This window comes from Fukomys damarensis, unplaced genomic scaffold (assembly GCF_012274545.1).
Source record: "Fukomys damarensis isolate Sample0158 unplaced genomic scaffold, DMR_v1.0_HiC HiC_scaffold_5, whole genome shotgun sequence".
Lineage (NCBI taxonomy): Eukaryota > Metazoa > Chordata > Mammalia > Rodentia > Bathyergidae > Fukomys > Fukomys damarensis.
Genome location: NW_022900917.1, coordinates 68,897,361 through 68,913,657, shown reverse-complemented (window position 1 = coordinate 68,913,657; position 16,297 = coordinate 68,897,361). Strand labels below are relative to the sequence as shown.

General features: G+C 43.6%; 1 protein-coding gene across 2 annotated transcripts in view; it reads right to left on the bottom strand.

Moving 5' to 3' along the window:
- Nsmce2 (NSE2 (MMS21) homolog, SMC5-SMC6 complex SUMO ligase) overlaps window positions 1-16,297 on the bottom strand; it is a 238,432-nt gene that overhangs the window by 42,657 nt on the left and 179,478 nt on the right. The gene's annotated exons all lie outside the window — the stretch shown is intronic.

The window sequence follows — 16,297 nt, the reverse complement described above, 5'->3', positions numbered from 1 at the left end:
TTTTTTTTGGACACAGGGTCTTGCTATGTAGTTTAGAGTGGGCTTAAACTCACCATGTAGCCCAGGCTGGCCTTGAACTCATGGTGATCCTCCTGCCTCAGCTTCTGAGTGCTGGGACTACAGGTGTGCACCACCATGCCTAACTCCACCATTTGAGTTTTAAAATAAAGATACGATGAATATTTTACTATGGACTTTTGATCTTAAATTGAGAGCAAAGGCCTGAGACTATTTAGCACTTTGTTAAAATTAGGTCAGGGAGTGTAATGAGCAGACTTTTTGCTTTTCATTTGAAAATGGGACAGGGCTGTATGGGAAGATTTACAAACTTCATGTAAAGAGATGAACATGAGTATGGGAAGTGGGCCAGTGCAGGCCATGACAAGGTAAAGGGCCAAGGAGAGACCACCGCCTCATTCAAGAAGACTATTTCCACTTGGTCAGGCCCTGGCTTGTCAGAGAGATGACCAGAAATGTTGGAAATATTGATTTTTATGTGCAAACTCCCAATGACTGCAGGCTGCAATTAATTAATATATGTAATATATAACCATGTGGGCCAAACCAAACATATCTGTGGGCTGGATCCAGCTCCCGAGTATTGGTGTGTGACCCTGGTGACCACAGCATGGCCTGATGCAGTCAACAGAGAGCCAACTCTAGCGTGGTCTGGAGACCCTACTCTCGGGCACAGGTCCCAGAAAGTGCTGGGTTTCTTCCACTAACTATGCCAAGTCCACAATGTGCAGCTTCCTCTGGACGAGGGAGTGTGCTGAGATTTCCAGGAAGATCAGAGAGGTGCTTCACAGGGGCGATGAGATGTTTGGTGGCTTCACAATGAGGTTTGTCCAACAGACTGAGCTCCAGCTCCCACCACCTATTTAAAACCCAGCCTTTGCTCCTCGCTGCCACCAGAGACAGATAGGTGTGTTAGCCAAGGTCCAGCTCGCAGCTCAGGGGCTGATGGAGAAGTGCAGCTAGAGTGGAAGAGCCACATTACCTTCTGATCTGACGCACTCTGAAACAAAGACAAGGCGACAGCTGCCCACCACTGCCCCATGTGCCTCGGCACACACCAGGCGCCTCACCACAAACCACGTTTTGAAGCACCTCCCAGTCACGGGGTGGACGGAAGAGGCTTGTTTTCAGGAACAGACAGCTCCCTGTCTCTGGCTTGAAGTGGGTTATCCACTTGGTTCTGCTAGGGTCCAGGTATCCTCAACCTCAGAAGTAAAGGCAGACAGCTGGACTCTTCTGTGCATATGCAGTGCGAGAAGAACTAACCTGTGGAGATGTGCAATGGGCAGGACTGCCACGCTGCTTCCTCCACTGGCAGGAAGCTGTACTAGCAAAACACCTGACCTTTATGAACCCCTGCTGTGGACAGCGGGTCCAGCTCTACGTGTGCTGCATCACTCCTCACTCAATCCCATGGACTGTAGGTGCTGTTATTACCCTCACTTTAGAGATGTGGAGACTGAAATACAAAGAGGTAAGTATTTTGCCCAAGGTCATATGGTGACTGACGGAACAAGAATTCAAACCTGGACAGTTGACTCTAGGACCGGTGCTTTTAACCAATATGGCTGATAATTTTCAAAATGCAGACTGGGCCAGATGTGGTGGCATACACCTACAATCTCAGCACTAGGGAAGCTGAGGCAAGAGGATCACTGTGAATTTGAGGCCACAGTGAGAGCCTATCTCAGGAAAAGAAAAACAAATGAAAAATGAAGAGCACACATCAAGGTAAAGACCATTAAATGGGGACTAGGGCATTTACTATACATTGTGAAGGCTTGGGAATTTTCTGTCCTGATGGGTGGTGCAAAAGACTTTTTCTACTTTCACATTTCATGTAAGTGTCTTCCAGCAATTAAATGTTCAGGAAAAAGAATCTAAGAAATTTCAGTGTGCACATTTGATTGAAATATTTGTTACAGTAGATATCTATCACTGCTTTCTGCAAACTCATGTGTGGAAGAGGGAGACAGGTGGAGGGGAGAGATTGATTTAAATTGGCAAATGCCTGTAATCCCAGCACTTGGGAGGCTGAGGCAGGAGGGTTGCAGTGAGTTCCAGGCCAGCCTGGGGTACACAGTGAGTTCAAGGCCAGTCTGAACTACATAGTAAGACCCTGTCTCAAAAACTAACCAACCAACCAACCAACTAAATAGATAAATAAAGTAGTGGAGTCCAGGAGAATGGGAGGAAACAGCTATTTCTCTATGGTTTCTTTTAAAATACAAACACATATCACATTATGACCTGTGGCCCTATTTGCCTGGCTCCCCAGTCTGGCTTTGGAGCGACTTACGCAGGACCCAAGAAGAGTGCCCTTCGATACCACTTAGGCCCCATGGAACTGACTACGGCTTGTCACTGTTGTTTTAACTGCTTTTTACCCATGACTCTCCACTGGACCATAAACTTGGGAAGACAGGAAACCAGTCTGAGAACAGCAGACACAGTGAACACTCAATACCTTACTGAAGAAGAATGTACACACCAAAGCACAATGCTGCATTTTGATTAGGAGAAACATACCGCACACAGGTATATCTGTATTTCTAAACTCTGAGACCAAGTGAGTGATCTCTGTCTCTCTAACTTTCGCTTATTTAGGGTCTTTCTACACTGCACACCCCTTGCTGAGTGATCTCGTCATTCACTTCCCCATGCCACATACCAACAATGCCCTAATCGTCACACTCTTCCCAGCCCTCCTCTGACAACAGGTCTAATTTTCCAACTGCTTTGTAAGAGATCTCAGACCAACACAGGCAACTCAAATGTAACATTTCCAGAACTGTTTTCTCTTCACCCTCTTGTCCCCATTCCATTTCTCTTCCTCCAGAGTGAGGGCTTATTTAGGTGGCTGAAAGGGAGGCTTTGCTGTTGAACAAAGCAATGTTCAAATCCTAAGGAGACACTGATCCATTATACAACTCTGGGCTCCTCTGAATCCAGATTTCCACAAGGGCAAAATGGCAATAACACTTCTTATTCTGTAGGGTTGCTGGGGAGCCTGAATCAAATCATGGGTCAAATTACTTAGCTCAGTGCCACGTATAGAATTTCAGGTTGCAGTAAAACAGTACCTTTTATATTCTCTGTCCCAGTTAATTCTCTATTTCCATCATTCACCTTCCTAAGCTAGAAAACCCATTCCTTTGCTTCTGAAGCTCTTCCCATTAACCCCTAGTCCAAAAGTTCTGTCAATTCTACTTTTAAGCCTCCCAGGCCTGGGTTCCTCCTCTCCATGTCCATGGCCTTCATTCAGGCCCCTGAATGTCGAGGTCACTATAATTGTTTGCTGGCTTGATTAACTGCAGGTCTCTACATTCTGGCCCATACATCACAGACACAAAAGTGTTTTTTCCTAAAATCACACTGCGTAGGTCATTTCTCTGCCTAACAGCTTTCATCAGCTTCTGCTGGCAGTCTACATTCATGTCCACCAGGAATGGGGAGCAACTATTACTACCTATCTTACCAGGATCTTTTATCTGTCACCCATTTAATCACCACAATGATGACAAACAAAGTAAATACAAGAATTTTTATTTTATAGATTTTTTCAAAAGTGTGGTTAATCATTAGCCACAGACAGAACTCAAATAACTTGACCATGGTCTAACTCAGCCAGAGACTGGCATTTACAACCAGGTTTGGCAAAAGCCTGCATATCAGTACATTACATTTATAATTTACACAGAGAACAGGCTTTAAAGTCAAAGAATAGGATGAAAATCTCATGTACATCAAAGCCAACTGAAAAGTCTCTTGGGAAGGTCAAACACAGCCAGGATTGCTTTTAGCACCAGGAGAAATGCGACTTCTTTGGTCAGCACAAGAAGTGGCTGACACCCATCTTACAGCCATGTCATGTGGAAACATTTACCTTTAAATACTCAGTCACATTTGATACAATGAAATCTTACCCTTAGAGAGTGAAAAGGCAGTTGAGGCCAGGTGAGGGAACAGCAGGTTGAGCTCTCATCTCAGGCTCAGTGTGGAATGAATGCTAGATAGAATTACCTACTGAAATTTACTACTGAAATTTTATTATTGCTCCATTCTTGCTGGATATGCATAGCTAAGTCTGTGTACAAGAATAAGAATAGCTGAAAGAGTAGTTAAGAGTGTACCTGCAAGTCACCTGCATTTCCTCCACAATCAGCTGGCACAGAAGCCACTTATCTCTACATTCTTGGCCTTCCGTGTTGCCCGGTACAACTAAGACAGTTAACTTATAAAACCAATACCCTCCCATCTATCTTACTGTTTAAGTCCTTCAGTAATCACCACAAACCTCAAATTAGCTGAATAGGAATCAAGGAGATTATTGGACTGGTCCTTATTTGGTCCTGCAAAATGAATTAACTTATTTTCAACAGACTTCAGCCTGATTTTGTGTTCTGTACCTAGCTTGGTCTTGAACAGGCAGCTTGACTTTGGGGGTGTCCATTTAGTTCAGAACAACAACGTGCAGAGTAAGGCATCTGACAGTTCCCACAGGCTCCTGTGAGTCAAAGCTGAACTGTAGGTTTACGGGTGGAGGCAGCTACTCTGAGAGCTGCTTCATTTCTGCCTGGTGTGGTCAGAAACAGGAAACTCAATCTTCAGTATTTTGGTCTTTGATTCCACTCTGCCCTTAAAAAGCTCTCAGCAACACTAGGAACTTTAAATGCAGGAAGACTGAGCATATTTAAAGAGAAACAAGGCGTGAAGTGTGAAAGTGCAATGTTATCTGCTTCGTGGTCCCAGGAAAAATATCCGTGTTCTTGACTGCCAGAGTCCTTGGGAAGCAGGGGCACCAACTCCCTACCCGGTTCCTGAGCAGAGGTCTGACAGAGTGGTCCAGTGGCATCTCAGCTAGTCACATTACATACAATTGGAGGGCAAACAGATCTCTACACTCACTACATCACAGTCTGACATCAAGAAATTACACAGATGTGGCTTCAAACCCTGCCCCCACTATCCCCTTTAACCCTTCTCGCCTCAGCTTCCTCCATGTATTACTGCTCTAATCTGCATGTTTTGTCTGGTTAAATCAAGTAACTTGGGTCATGAACTTAGCATGGTGCCTGCTATGTTCCAAAAGCTCAGTTAGCAGTAGCAGTTATCACTCTCTTAGTTTTCACCCCATAGTGGTCTCCCTCCGAGTAAAAGCTACAGTCCTTACAATGGTCTAGGAGGCCCAGTGCCATCTTCCCCTTTGGTTAGCTCTCCAGTCTCATCTACTTTCCTTCCCTTTATGCTCTCCAAGGGAACTCCCACACTAGAGCCTCTGTGTGGTCTTCTGGTGTTCTGAACAGTGTCCAGAGCAAAGAGATGTGCAGTGAATGTGTGCTGGATGAAGACACTGGCTTGTATGGGAGACTGCTGTCTTTTAGGAACTGGGGCTCAGTAGCTGCATTGGTCCAGACATCTTTCTCAGGCTCCTTCTGAAGCACCGGGACTGTGACCCGTCACAGTTAACACATGGTTTCAAGTGTTGCCCATGGATAAATTCATTTCATCCTCTTTCTTTACTCCCAAACCCATAGCATAGTGAGACAGAGTGAGGTACTATTGTTTTTTTAGAGGAGAAAGCCAAGCACCAAGAGGTTAACTTGTTGAGGATCACTAAAGTAATAAGTGACATGAGCTGGGTGCCAGGAGCCCACCACCTCCTATTCTCTCGGCCAGGGAAGTCTCCATCCGATGACTCCCTGAGGTCCTGCGCGCTGTCACCTTTTACAGTCCCACAGGGCAGGACTTCTCCTCAGGCCTTTCCCATCAGCTGGGGTTCTAGCACACTCCCTAGGTCCCGCTCAAGTTGTGATGGAGGAGATCAGGCAAAATGGGTCACTCAGACCAGTTCATTCCAGGACAAAAGGCATAGCCCAAACATTTCATTCCTTTAAGTCATTCTTCACAAAACTAGTGAATCACAATGACACAGAAATTTTTTTGAAAACAGTCAAATCATGCTAGGATTAGAAGCCAGTGGGTCAGAGAGGACATTATCTGGAGCTGAGCTGAGGCTAGTCAAGCAAGACGATTATGCTCGGCTGGATCTCCCCGTTCTGCAGCTTGGCAGCAGCACCCACCGTCCTCTGGGACTCCACTCAGACTCCCTCCCCAGGGGGGAACAGGTGACCTTCCCGTCTGCCCCCAAAGCACTTTGCCCCTTCCTCCATCATCACACAGGCTGAACTTCACTACAGGTAGCTGCCTCCCTCCCACTCCACTGTCAACTCGAGTGCAGGGACAAGGTCCTTTGCATGTGTGCATACCCAGTGTTCTCAAGGAACACTGCCGCCCACCCGAGATGCCTCAGAGCTAAATGGTGCAGACCTTGAAGGGACCCAAACCATGTGGCCAGAGGAGCAACTTTCAAACTACACAGCCTTCTCTTTGCATAAGTTATAAATTCTTCAATTAGTCTCAGTGAAGTTAACTGCCTCAATTCTCATTAAACACATGCATTAAAGAACCGATTAAATTTTCCTCAGAAGTCCTCTGGCTTTCAAAAGTAGCATGTTGACAAACAGACCTGGTGATAAGAAACCTGTATCAACTAGAACATTTACAACCTCTGTGAAATCCACCATGTACTGATCTAAAATGCAAAACATTTGAAGGTGGTGCTATAAATATTTTAAAGGTTTGCTTTCAGAATGGTTCACGGGGTCACAGCGAAGGAGCTTCCAAGTAAAGGGGAGATAACACATTGCTCTTACCAGCATCAGCTAGTCACAAGGCATGCTGCTGAGCCCACTGCACATGCATTCAGCAGCAAGGGGGCAGGGAAGGGAATCTGGGTGTGTGAGGGACAACTGCTGTAGGGTGCAGACTCTTTAGTATCACCCCAAATGTAACCCTATTCAGCCAACACTGTATTGAGTTTTGTAGTTATCAAAAAGACTAATTTCAAAAACCACCCAGCTTATTCTGAAGCAATGTCTCAAAGTGGTGACAACAAACCACATACCACAGAGCATTTAAATGAATCACAAGTTCCGATGGGGCCTAAACTTAAAAAAAAAAACAAAAAGAAGCCCACAAATGAATTGGATATGCAATAGCCATTAAGAATCACTGCTCATGCCCAACCGTCTCCATTGGATTCAGATAACAACCTGCTCAGTTTTGAGCAATGAGGAAACCAGAGTGAAGACAGTGAGCGAATCCCTCACACTGGCCCGCAAACTGAGCACAGCACCAGGACCGGAAGCTTAGCCGAGGGACTGCCACTTAGTTTAAAATGCTGGCTTTCATGCTTACTGGACCCAGGCTTTGAGCAAGTTCCTTAACTGTCTCCTCATCCGGGAAGTGGAGACATTAGCAGCACACAACTCAGGGCTGTGCGCAAGATGAATGAGTAATATATAAAGAGCTTGCCATAGTGCACGACATCAGCACTGTTTTGTAATTATCTGACTTCAGAATCTATGGTTTTTCTTTCACACCAAGGGTTAAATTAACATTACCAAACATACATATTCATATTCTGATTACTGGTTTGTGTATTGGAAGTAATCAATAAAAGTTAGCCAGGCATGGAGGTACATTTTTTGTAATCATAGTGCTTGGGAGGCTGAGGCAGAAGGATTGCTGTGAATATGAGGCCAGCTTGGGCTACCTAGTGAGTTCAAAGCCACCCTGAAATATATAGTGAGACCCTCTCTAAAAAATAAAAAAAAAAAATTAATTAATATATCCTGCTCAAGTTCTTACTGTGTTTCATTCCAGAAGGAAAAATTAGTGTGTGTGTGTTTGTGGGGGGGGGGCCTTCAGGAACACAAAATTTGGCCAAAAAGAGGAAATCATTTCTACCATTTAGCACTACCTGAAAATGGAAGGCGCTATTCAGGGGAAGGTGTCTCTACCAAAGATGATTCTTCACAAAGCAGGGTTATATTGAGCAGATGAAACAATCGGCAGAGGGTCAGGTCTGGATGGGACTGTCCACTGGTCCATGAGTACGGTCTCTTGTGGGGGAACTTGCCAAGCGTCCTGAGTCCTCTCTGAAGAACGCACTCTGAATTCTGTTCAAGTTTTCCTTTTCTCACCAAATGGCCTTGATGGACTCTCTCTCTACATATCTGTAGCTGGTAAAATCAAGATGGAACCCTGACACCTTCTAAACCCTCTATCATTTTCTTTCTTTGACAGAAACACAGAGGTAGTCACCCTAGGAGCCCGCAAAGATGAAAAGAATGGAAGGTACAACTGTCACAGATAATAGCCTAAAATATAAGCAAGGGGCTAAAAGTAGCAGTGCTTTTACTGGAAACAAGGGATGTGGAGTCATCCAAAAGTCAAAGACAGGTCTTTTCCCTTCTTCTGCAGCCAAAACCCAATGTCATCAAAGCAACATGACAATCAAGAAAGCCCAACCTATCTTGAGTAGTTTCAGGTGACAGATTATTGGCCCACAGTGAGACACAAACTGACAGATCACAGAAAAGAAAAGTTCACTGTGCTGCAAGCCACTTCTGACCTTGTCTGATGAAATCAGAAGAGACTCACACCTGCATTTCCAAGAGTTTCCCAGTGACATCACAATGGGGCCTAACCACAGTGCCGTCTGCACAACGCAACAAGCGTCATGGGACAGTGACTGAGTAGTTCAAAGGCCTCGGGACACTGCAAATCATTTCCTAGTGTGAGACAAACTTCCCAGGTGAGTGTGTGATCTTAGCTCCAAGTTGTGTTACTTCATGTGCTTTTTTCAGGTAATGACATCTGTCTTGTGCAGAACTATGGTTTTATTTCAGAAAGTCAATCCAGTAAGGTAAGACAGTTCTGGTATGAAAGGATAAGATGGATGCTCTAGCCCTAGGTACTAAGATATATTATTACAATGTTAATCCATCAGAGAAGTACAAATAAAAACACTGACACACCACTTCACACTTACTATGAAGACTATGATCAAAAGACACCTAGTAACAAGCATTGAAGAGGATGTGGAGCAACTGGGACCCTCATATACTGCTGGAGGGAATGTAAAACGGCACAGTCGCTTTGGAAAACAGTCTGGCAGTTCCCAAAAAGGATAAACATAGAGTTACCATCTGACTCAGCAATGACACACTTAGATAAATGCCAAAAGAAATAAAAATGAAGACACATGTCCACTTGTACACAAATGTTCACAACAGCCAAAGATGGAAACAAGTCAAACAATCACCAGCTGATGAGTGGATAAATAAAATGTGGTATAGCCCATTATATTATCAAGAAGAAACGAAGTCCTGAGACGCTATAAGATGAATGAACTTTGAAGACATTATGCTAAGGGAAATAAGCCAGACAAAAGGACTACATATGTGCGCGTGCGCGCGCGCGCACACACACACACACACACACACACACACACACACACACACACACACACATTTTTGAGACAGGGTCTCATTAAATAATTCAGGCTGGCTTTGAACTCACTATATAGCCCAGGCTGGTCTCGAACTCACAGCGACCCTCCTACCTCAGCCTTCCTAGTGCTGGGATTACAGGTGTGTGTCACTATGTCTTGCTATTACATATGCATATTTGTGTGAAATGTTGCAAAATAGCAAATCAAAGTCAGAAGTAGACTGGTGGTTTCCTTGAGCTAGGGGATCTTGGGAGGAAACAGGTTTAGATACTGAGTTTCTCAAAATGTTCTAAAACTGACTGTGGTGTTTACTGTACAACTCTATGGATATACATATAAGAACCCAATGCACTGCACACCTTAAACAGGTGTACTGTATGGTCTATGAACTATACAAAACCAAAGTTCTGATAAAGAGAACCTTATCATATCAGATAGGAGAAAACAGGGCGGTCTAAGTTGGGGCACTGGGGCCATCTCCTTCCAACACTCCCACCAGCTGAAGGCATCAAGGTCCAGAACTGAAGGGTGGCCTTCATGCTCTAGTGATCTCGCTCGTGTTGAGGACTCTCGATCTTTGTCAGCCTGCTGGAGGGTTACACTTCCCTCCTGTTAGCAGTCCCTACAATGACAGGCACGGGCCACTCCACAGAACAGACGTTCAATCATCTTTTAATGAACAAGATTAAAAAACACTTCCAATTAACCCAGTGGAGTCAAGTCACACTGCGCCGTGATGGCCAGCACCACCGCTGCTACCTGCCAAACTGAATCTGAGGTCATTCAGTAATGTACCTGAAATTCAGCCAGCCCTGCTCACTCCAGCATTCATGCTCGCAAACTGCCTAGAAGCTGAAGGCAGGCTTCTATTCCTTCATCTGGGCTCTTGTGATTCTTGATGGATTGTTTTGCCGAGTCCTATTCTATGGCTTGATGTTTAAGAAGGTGACCTCTGGAGATAGTCTGCCAAGGTTGGATTTTGAGCTGTGCACTTACTAGCTGTTTAACCTTGGGCGGGTTGACAGCTTTATAACTCAGTGTCATTGTCTGTAAGATGAGAGTCATACATGCCACATGGATTTTTTTGCAAGGCTGTAAAGTACTTAGGTGGTTCAGAGAATACAGCCAAGTGGTCAGCAGTGTAAGCTATCACTGCAGTAGAATTTACATTTGCAGGGTGCCCAACCAGAGCTGAGGCATAGCTATGGTCACTGCAGGGAGGAGCATTTGGTATCAGATATACATTAGGCCCTCTGGCACCGGTCAAAATAAAACTGTGGAATTATGCTCTACTAAATTCCCGACTAGGGAGCTGCTGCAGTTTGGCTCTGCATGGTGAAGGCTCCCTTCCCTTGCTTCAGGAGGTGGAGCCTACCAGGCAGCCCTTGTAGGAGGCTGAGACCTAGCTCTTTCCTTGTCCTCTCCTGAGTCCCTGGCTGTGAGGTGAATGGGTCTTCTTAGCCACATGCTGCCACGGTGATGCGTACCTCACCACAGGCCCCTGGCAGCAGAGCCAGCTGACCACGCATCGCAGCCTCCAAAACTGTGAGCCAAAGTCAGCTTTCCTCTGACAAGCATGACCTCAGGTACTTGTTACAGAAATTCTGTTCCATGAGAAAGGGGGTTTTGGTAAGTATGACCTGACAACGTTTTACACTCATTCTTCGTGCTGCTGAAGACTCCTGTTCATGGACATGTGCCAATTCCCTACAATGAATGCAATCATTACGTACTGCAAACATGTACTAATAAAATTTAAAAAAAGAACAATCCTAGAGGAGAGGGTACGCTCTGAAGAGGAAGGTAAGAATGACCACTGTTCTGATTAGATATGAGTACTTTCCGGGATCTGTATGATCTTAATTTTCGTCTGGGTTTTCCAGTACTGACAGGGCCAGGGAATCAAGAGATAGTTTGTAGAAACTGATACTACCACCTGTAGTAGAGGTTACTGAGTGACATTTCCTAAATTTTGTCTACTTTTTTTTTTATCAGGTAACTTGTTTGCAACAATCTCAGATTTTATCAAAAAATTCTTTGGAAGATACAAAGGGCTTATGCACATTTTCCTTTCCATATGTTTCCTATATTTAAGTCTACATCCTGCTTCTGTGACAAAAGTCATAACAGCCTCTTCCTCCTGGGTTCTCAACTAGGCAGGTGTCCAGCCTTCTTTAGAAGTAGGTGTACATGTGACTGAATCCTGCCAATAAAATGTGGGTGGACATGTGCTCCATGGCTTAACTGGAACTTAACTCACCCCTGGCCATGGACCAGCCAGCATGGAAGGCACTTGGGATGGGGAAGCCACAGGACGGAAGGAGCCTGGGTCACTCAACTTAATGGAACAGACACCCTCCTTATCAAGACTGGACTTTATGAGGGGAGAATCTTCAGTAATAAGCCAGTAGGTTTGGAGCTGTTTATTCAGAAGCTCCTGTTAGTTGCTTTAATTAGTATAGCTAGGTAAAAAGCTCTATTTTAAGAGATCTGGCTTGCTTCCAGAATAGTTCTCTCTCTGTTAGATACTGGCAAGAAGTATACTAATGTAACTTCAGAGAAACACATTTCCCAGATTTCTCCACTTCTAGTTTCTTTTACTATCAACTGAGATCACCGGAGACAAGCTTTCTGTCAAATTGACCAAAGACATAGTGCTGTATCAGCTGATCTTGTCAGTCCTCCTCTGTAGCAGGTATCTTTTGTGTATGTGCTGCTGAAGCAAGCACTGTAGAAGGCATCTTTTGCTTTGAGTTATTTATAATCTTAATCCAAATCTGCTTGCAGAACTGGTGAACATATATCTGCTATAGTCAACTTAATTAATCTTTCACCATTGTCAGAGAATTGTTTTATATTTAATCAAGCTCTGGTCTAAGAGTATACCAGTTTAAAACTGGAAGATAAAAATTAAAAGATGTCACCCTACATTAATTACATGAATTTATAACTTTTATACATTTTTTAACAATCTTTTAGGGGCTCAGGTTTGAAAGTAAACTGTAGTTTTGGGGTATGTGTTAAAATTATGAAGAGAATGAAAGTAAATGGAATCTTTTATGATTACTGTCTCCAGTCTTCTTGAGTGAATAAGTAGTTAGTACAAATAAGCAAAGTTAGTCAGCCACCTTGGGTTTTAACACAATTCCCTTCAGTAAGTTTTACTTCTAATTTGGTAACCTCTTCTTTCCTCCCCCTGCCCCATTTTTCTGAGGTGCTAGGGTTTGACTCCCAGCCTCATGCATACTAAAAAGTGCTCTCTGTTGGGCTATATCCCTCGTTCTCTTTCTTTTTCTTAACTTTCTTAGTGCTCACCATAATTATAGCCCATCTCCATATTTGTTTGCTGATGTATTACTAGACTATAATTCCCAAGAAGACAGCGCTTATATTTCCTTATTTATCTAATAAATATTTACTGCTCCAGGTATTTACAAATTAAATGTAAATTCCTAAGACATGGTACCTGGCCTCAAAGGGTACCAAGTCTGGTGGGAGAAAGAGGCACTAAGCCTACAAATACCATATACTAGACAAGTGCTGTTACACTGTACTCTCCACTTCATGCTTTCTTTGGGTTTTGGGCATTGGTAGGGTGGGTGGTCTATCTAGGCTGTGATGACCATCCTGGCTGAGAACTGCCTCTCCTGCATTTAGACAGATGCCAAGGTAGCCAGCCATATTTTCATCACATGGTTCTGTGTCCGTGGTCACAGGTGCCTGGAACACACTAGATTTCTGACCTATTGCTACATGAACCAACTTCTCTCTTCTGAGAAGCTGGAATTGGAACTGAGAGATTCTAATTCAGTCTGTGCTCTTGAGTTGAAGCGAAAGGGGACACATAGCCTAGAGAACTATGAAGAAGCCATCTTCTGCCAAATGGCCATGGAAGAAACTGAGAAAGCCAGTAGAGAGGGAAAGAAAAAGAAGCAAGCAGTGGGAAAGACAGATCACAGATGTGATGGTTTGAGAAAAACATGTAGATCCCCATTTCCAATTCTGGTTCTAGTCCCTCTCCCCATGAGACACCCATCTTTGACGCTTATTTTTAAAACTTTTATTTTTTTGCTAAAGCTACCTCGTGTTAGTATTGTATGCTTTTAATCGTGTCTTAAGTATACATTTCTAATTAGGAGAAATACTAGTAGACTACTAAATTTCTCTCTCTGTTACAGTCCAAGACATATGGGCTACTGCTATAAAATGTAGCTTTAAAAAATGTCATAAAAATGTATCTGTTGGATTTTAGGACTTAGGAATTCCAATAATGCTTCTCAGGTGCTTGCCTGTAAGTTTTCTATTTTTCTTACTGGAGATTTTACAATAGTCTTTTCTATTCAAGGGCAGTTCATGAAAAGCCATCATTCATCTTGAAACTCTATAAAAAACACTATCACATGTGCACACCAGCTTTTTGGCTAGTTAACATTCAGGACAGAAAATAAGTCTTCTTATGAACATCAATGGTATATTTGTACTCATAAATAGAAAGGCTTTGATAATAAATACTTTGAATTAAGCTGGGTAATTGACCAGCTAGTCTGATTACAACTATAAACTGGAGACACCAGAATTTGAATACATTTAAAATATATGGCTCTGCTACTCAAGAAAGAAAACCTAAGTTTTAAATTCAGGGTTGGGGTAAGATAAATATTCTAGAGACCTCAACAGCAGTAGACCCACAAATATGTTACTTGTGAAGTATCTTCCTTCATTACTTATCAGATATTTAGTAAGCAGGAACTGTACATGTAAAAGGAACATGACTTGGTCTACCCCAAGCGAGCTCACAGTTAACTGGGAGGACACAGAGGAGACCATAGCGCCCTATGATGAGTGCCAGGCTACAGGCACTGTTACGCATGAGAGAGACAGCTAACCTGTCCCTGGGGTGAGGCCTTGAGTCAGCAGGAATAGACAGACTGGGAACAGTGCTACAGACGGCATGCAAGGGGCTATCCACATGTTAATAGTCCCCAAAGAGCCACAGGAACAAAACACTCTGCAAAACTGCCATTATTTCCCTCTAAAACTCCCTTTTTCCTAAGGACTTTCATGTGTTCTGATTACTCCAGAGAGAAAGTTCAACTCAGTTCAACAAATATTTACTGAGAATGTGTTAGGTTTTAGGTACTAGTTTAGCCTCTAGGAAATAACTAAGGCTTGGGATTAATACTTCTCAAGAAAGTCTGGAAGGGCAGGCAAACGCACAGTATCTAGAAAGTGTTACAAGGACACACATGTAGAAATAAAGGGGCAATGAAACCTGAAGTAAGTCTTTATGAAAAGGAGCACACCCCAACAACAACAGAAGGGGAAGAAGTATTTCAGAAGAACCTCAGTGAAGGCAACTACCCCAGTAAAGGTCCAAGGTTTAGAAGGACAACATATGTGAGGACTCTCTGAGGCAAAATAACGGCAATGAGATTACAAGGAAAGAGAGGGTTAGTCTAATTATGATTTGAGGCTTTTTGCTTGAATGGATGATTCATAAACAGATGAAAGTTGGTTTCAAAGAAAAAAGACTAACTTGACACTGAAGTGCTCCTGAGACACCCTAGTGCCAGAGGAGCAGAAGGGCAGGGATGTCATTCAGCAGTGTGACGGAGGGTGTGAAGCTGAAGCCATGATAAATCATAATGCAATAAGGAAGTATGAAGAAGGGCAACTGGCTGCAAAGAGAACTCTGAAGAATTATCTAGTTTGATATGCACCTGATGGGGCTGTAAACCTTAAGTTTCACTGCCGGGCTGCTTGAACCATAGGTGGTACATGCATCACTGTCTCATGTATGACCGTGTACCGCTTGTACCAGCAGTGGTTTGAGCTGGCAGGAACACACTGAGTGTTGGAAAGGAGCTCCCAAGAGATGAAGCAGAGACTATGAGTTTCTGGGAGCACTAAGCAGTCAAAGGTTTTAAATGATGTGCAGACTCAGTAAGATACAGAAGGAAACTGGGCAGTCTGTAGGTCATGGAGACATTTCCCAGAGACATTCAGGAGAGGAGTGGAGATCAATGAGGCTGCTCTTCTGTGAATGGGAAGGAAAGAGGACCAATAGACAGGACACTCCGTCTTGCATTCTTTATTCTTTCCCTTTCTAAATAGAGACAGCCCTCTAAATAGAAGACTGCGGTCACTACTGCAGAGGGATCAGAACTGAGTTTGAGTGCCATCTTTGCGAGAAAGTAACTATTAGTGCTAGCCTCAGTTTCACCATCTGTGAGATGGAGGGAAGTGACACTGGGAGGGCTTAGTAAGGCCTGACCAAGTCACAGATACGGAAGCACCTCATAAATACGATGCCTGATGTGAGTCTATCTTGTGGGATGCATTGCTTGAAGTTTCTGAAAATGGGCAGATCTGAAAGAAATTGCTCACCAAATAACTTTTGTGTTATCTCTGTAAAGACTACCAATATAAAGGAAGTATTAAAGACCTGCAGCTTATACTGATGATTAATTCCTTTTGATTTTCTGGTAGTTCTGTGATCCTAAGAGAGGACTAGAAGGTGAGGTGTTGAGTGTGGGGGGCAAATCACCTTCCCCAGGCACTGGAGGGGGGAAACAAATGCTACTGCTGGCACTGTCCTCATGGGTGGTGTGTGGCAACAGGCAGTGGAGACTAGGAAAAATGCTCCACAGACATTCCTAATGTTTAAAAGGTCAAGTTTTAATCAAGATAAACTTGAGTTCAAATCCTGGCTCCATTACTGAGCCACACACATGACCCCAGACAACTCAAATCTTGCTGATGAGCTTCAGTTACTTTATCTGTAAACTGAGGTAATAATGGTATGTTATAATACGTGTGTGTGTGTGTGTGTGTGTTGAAGTGATCCATAAATGGTAGCTATTACAAGCTTCCAACATTTTGGTGCTGTTTTCATATACAGCTCTCACTTTTAATACC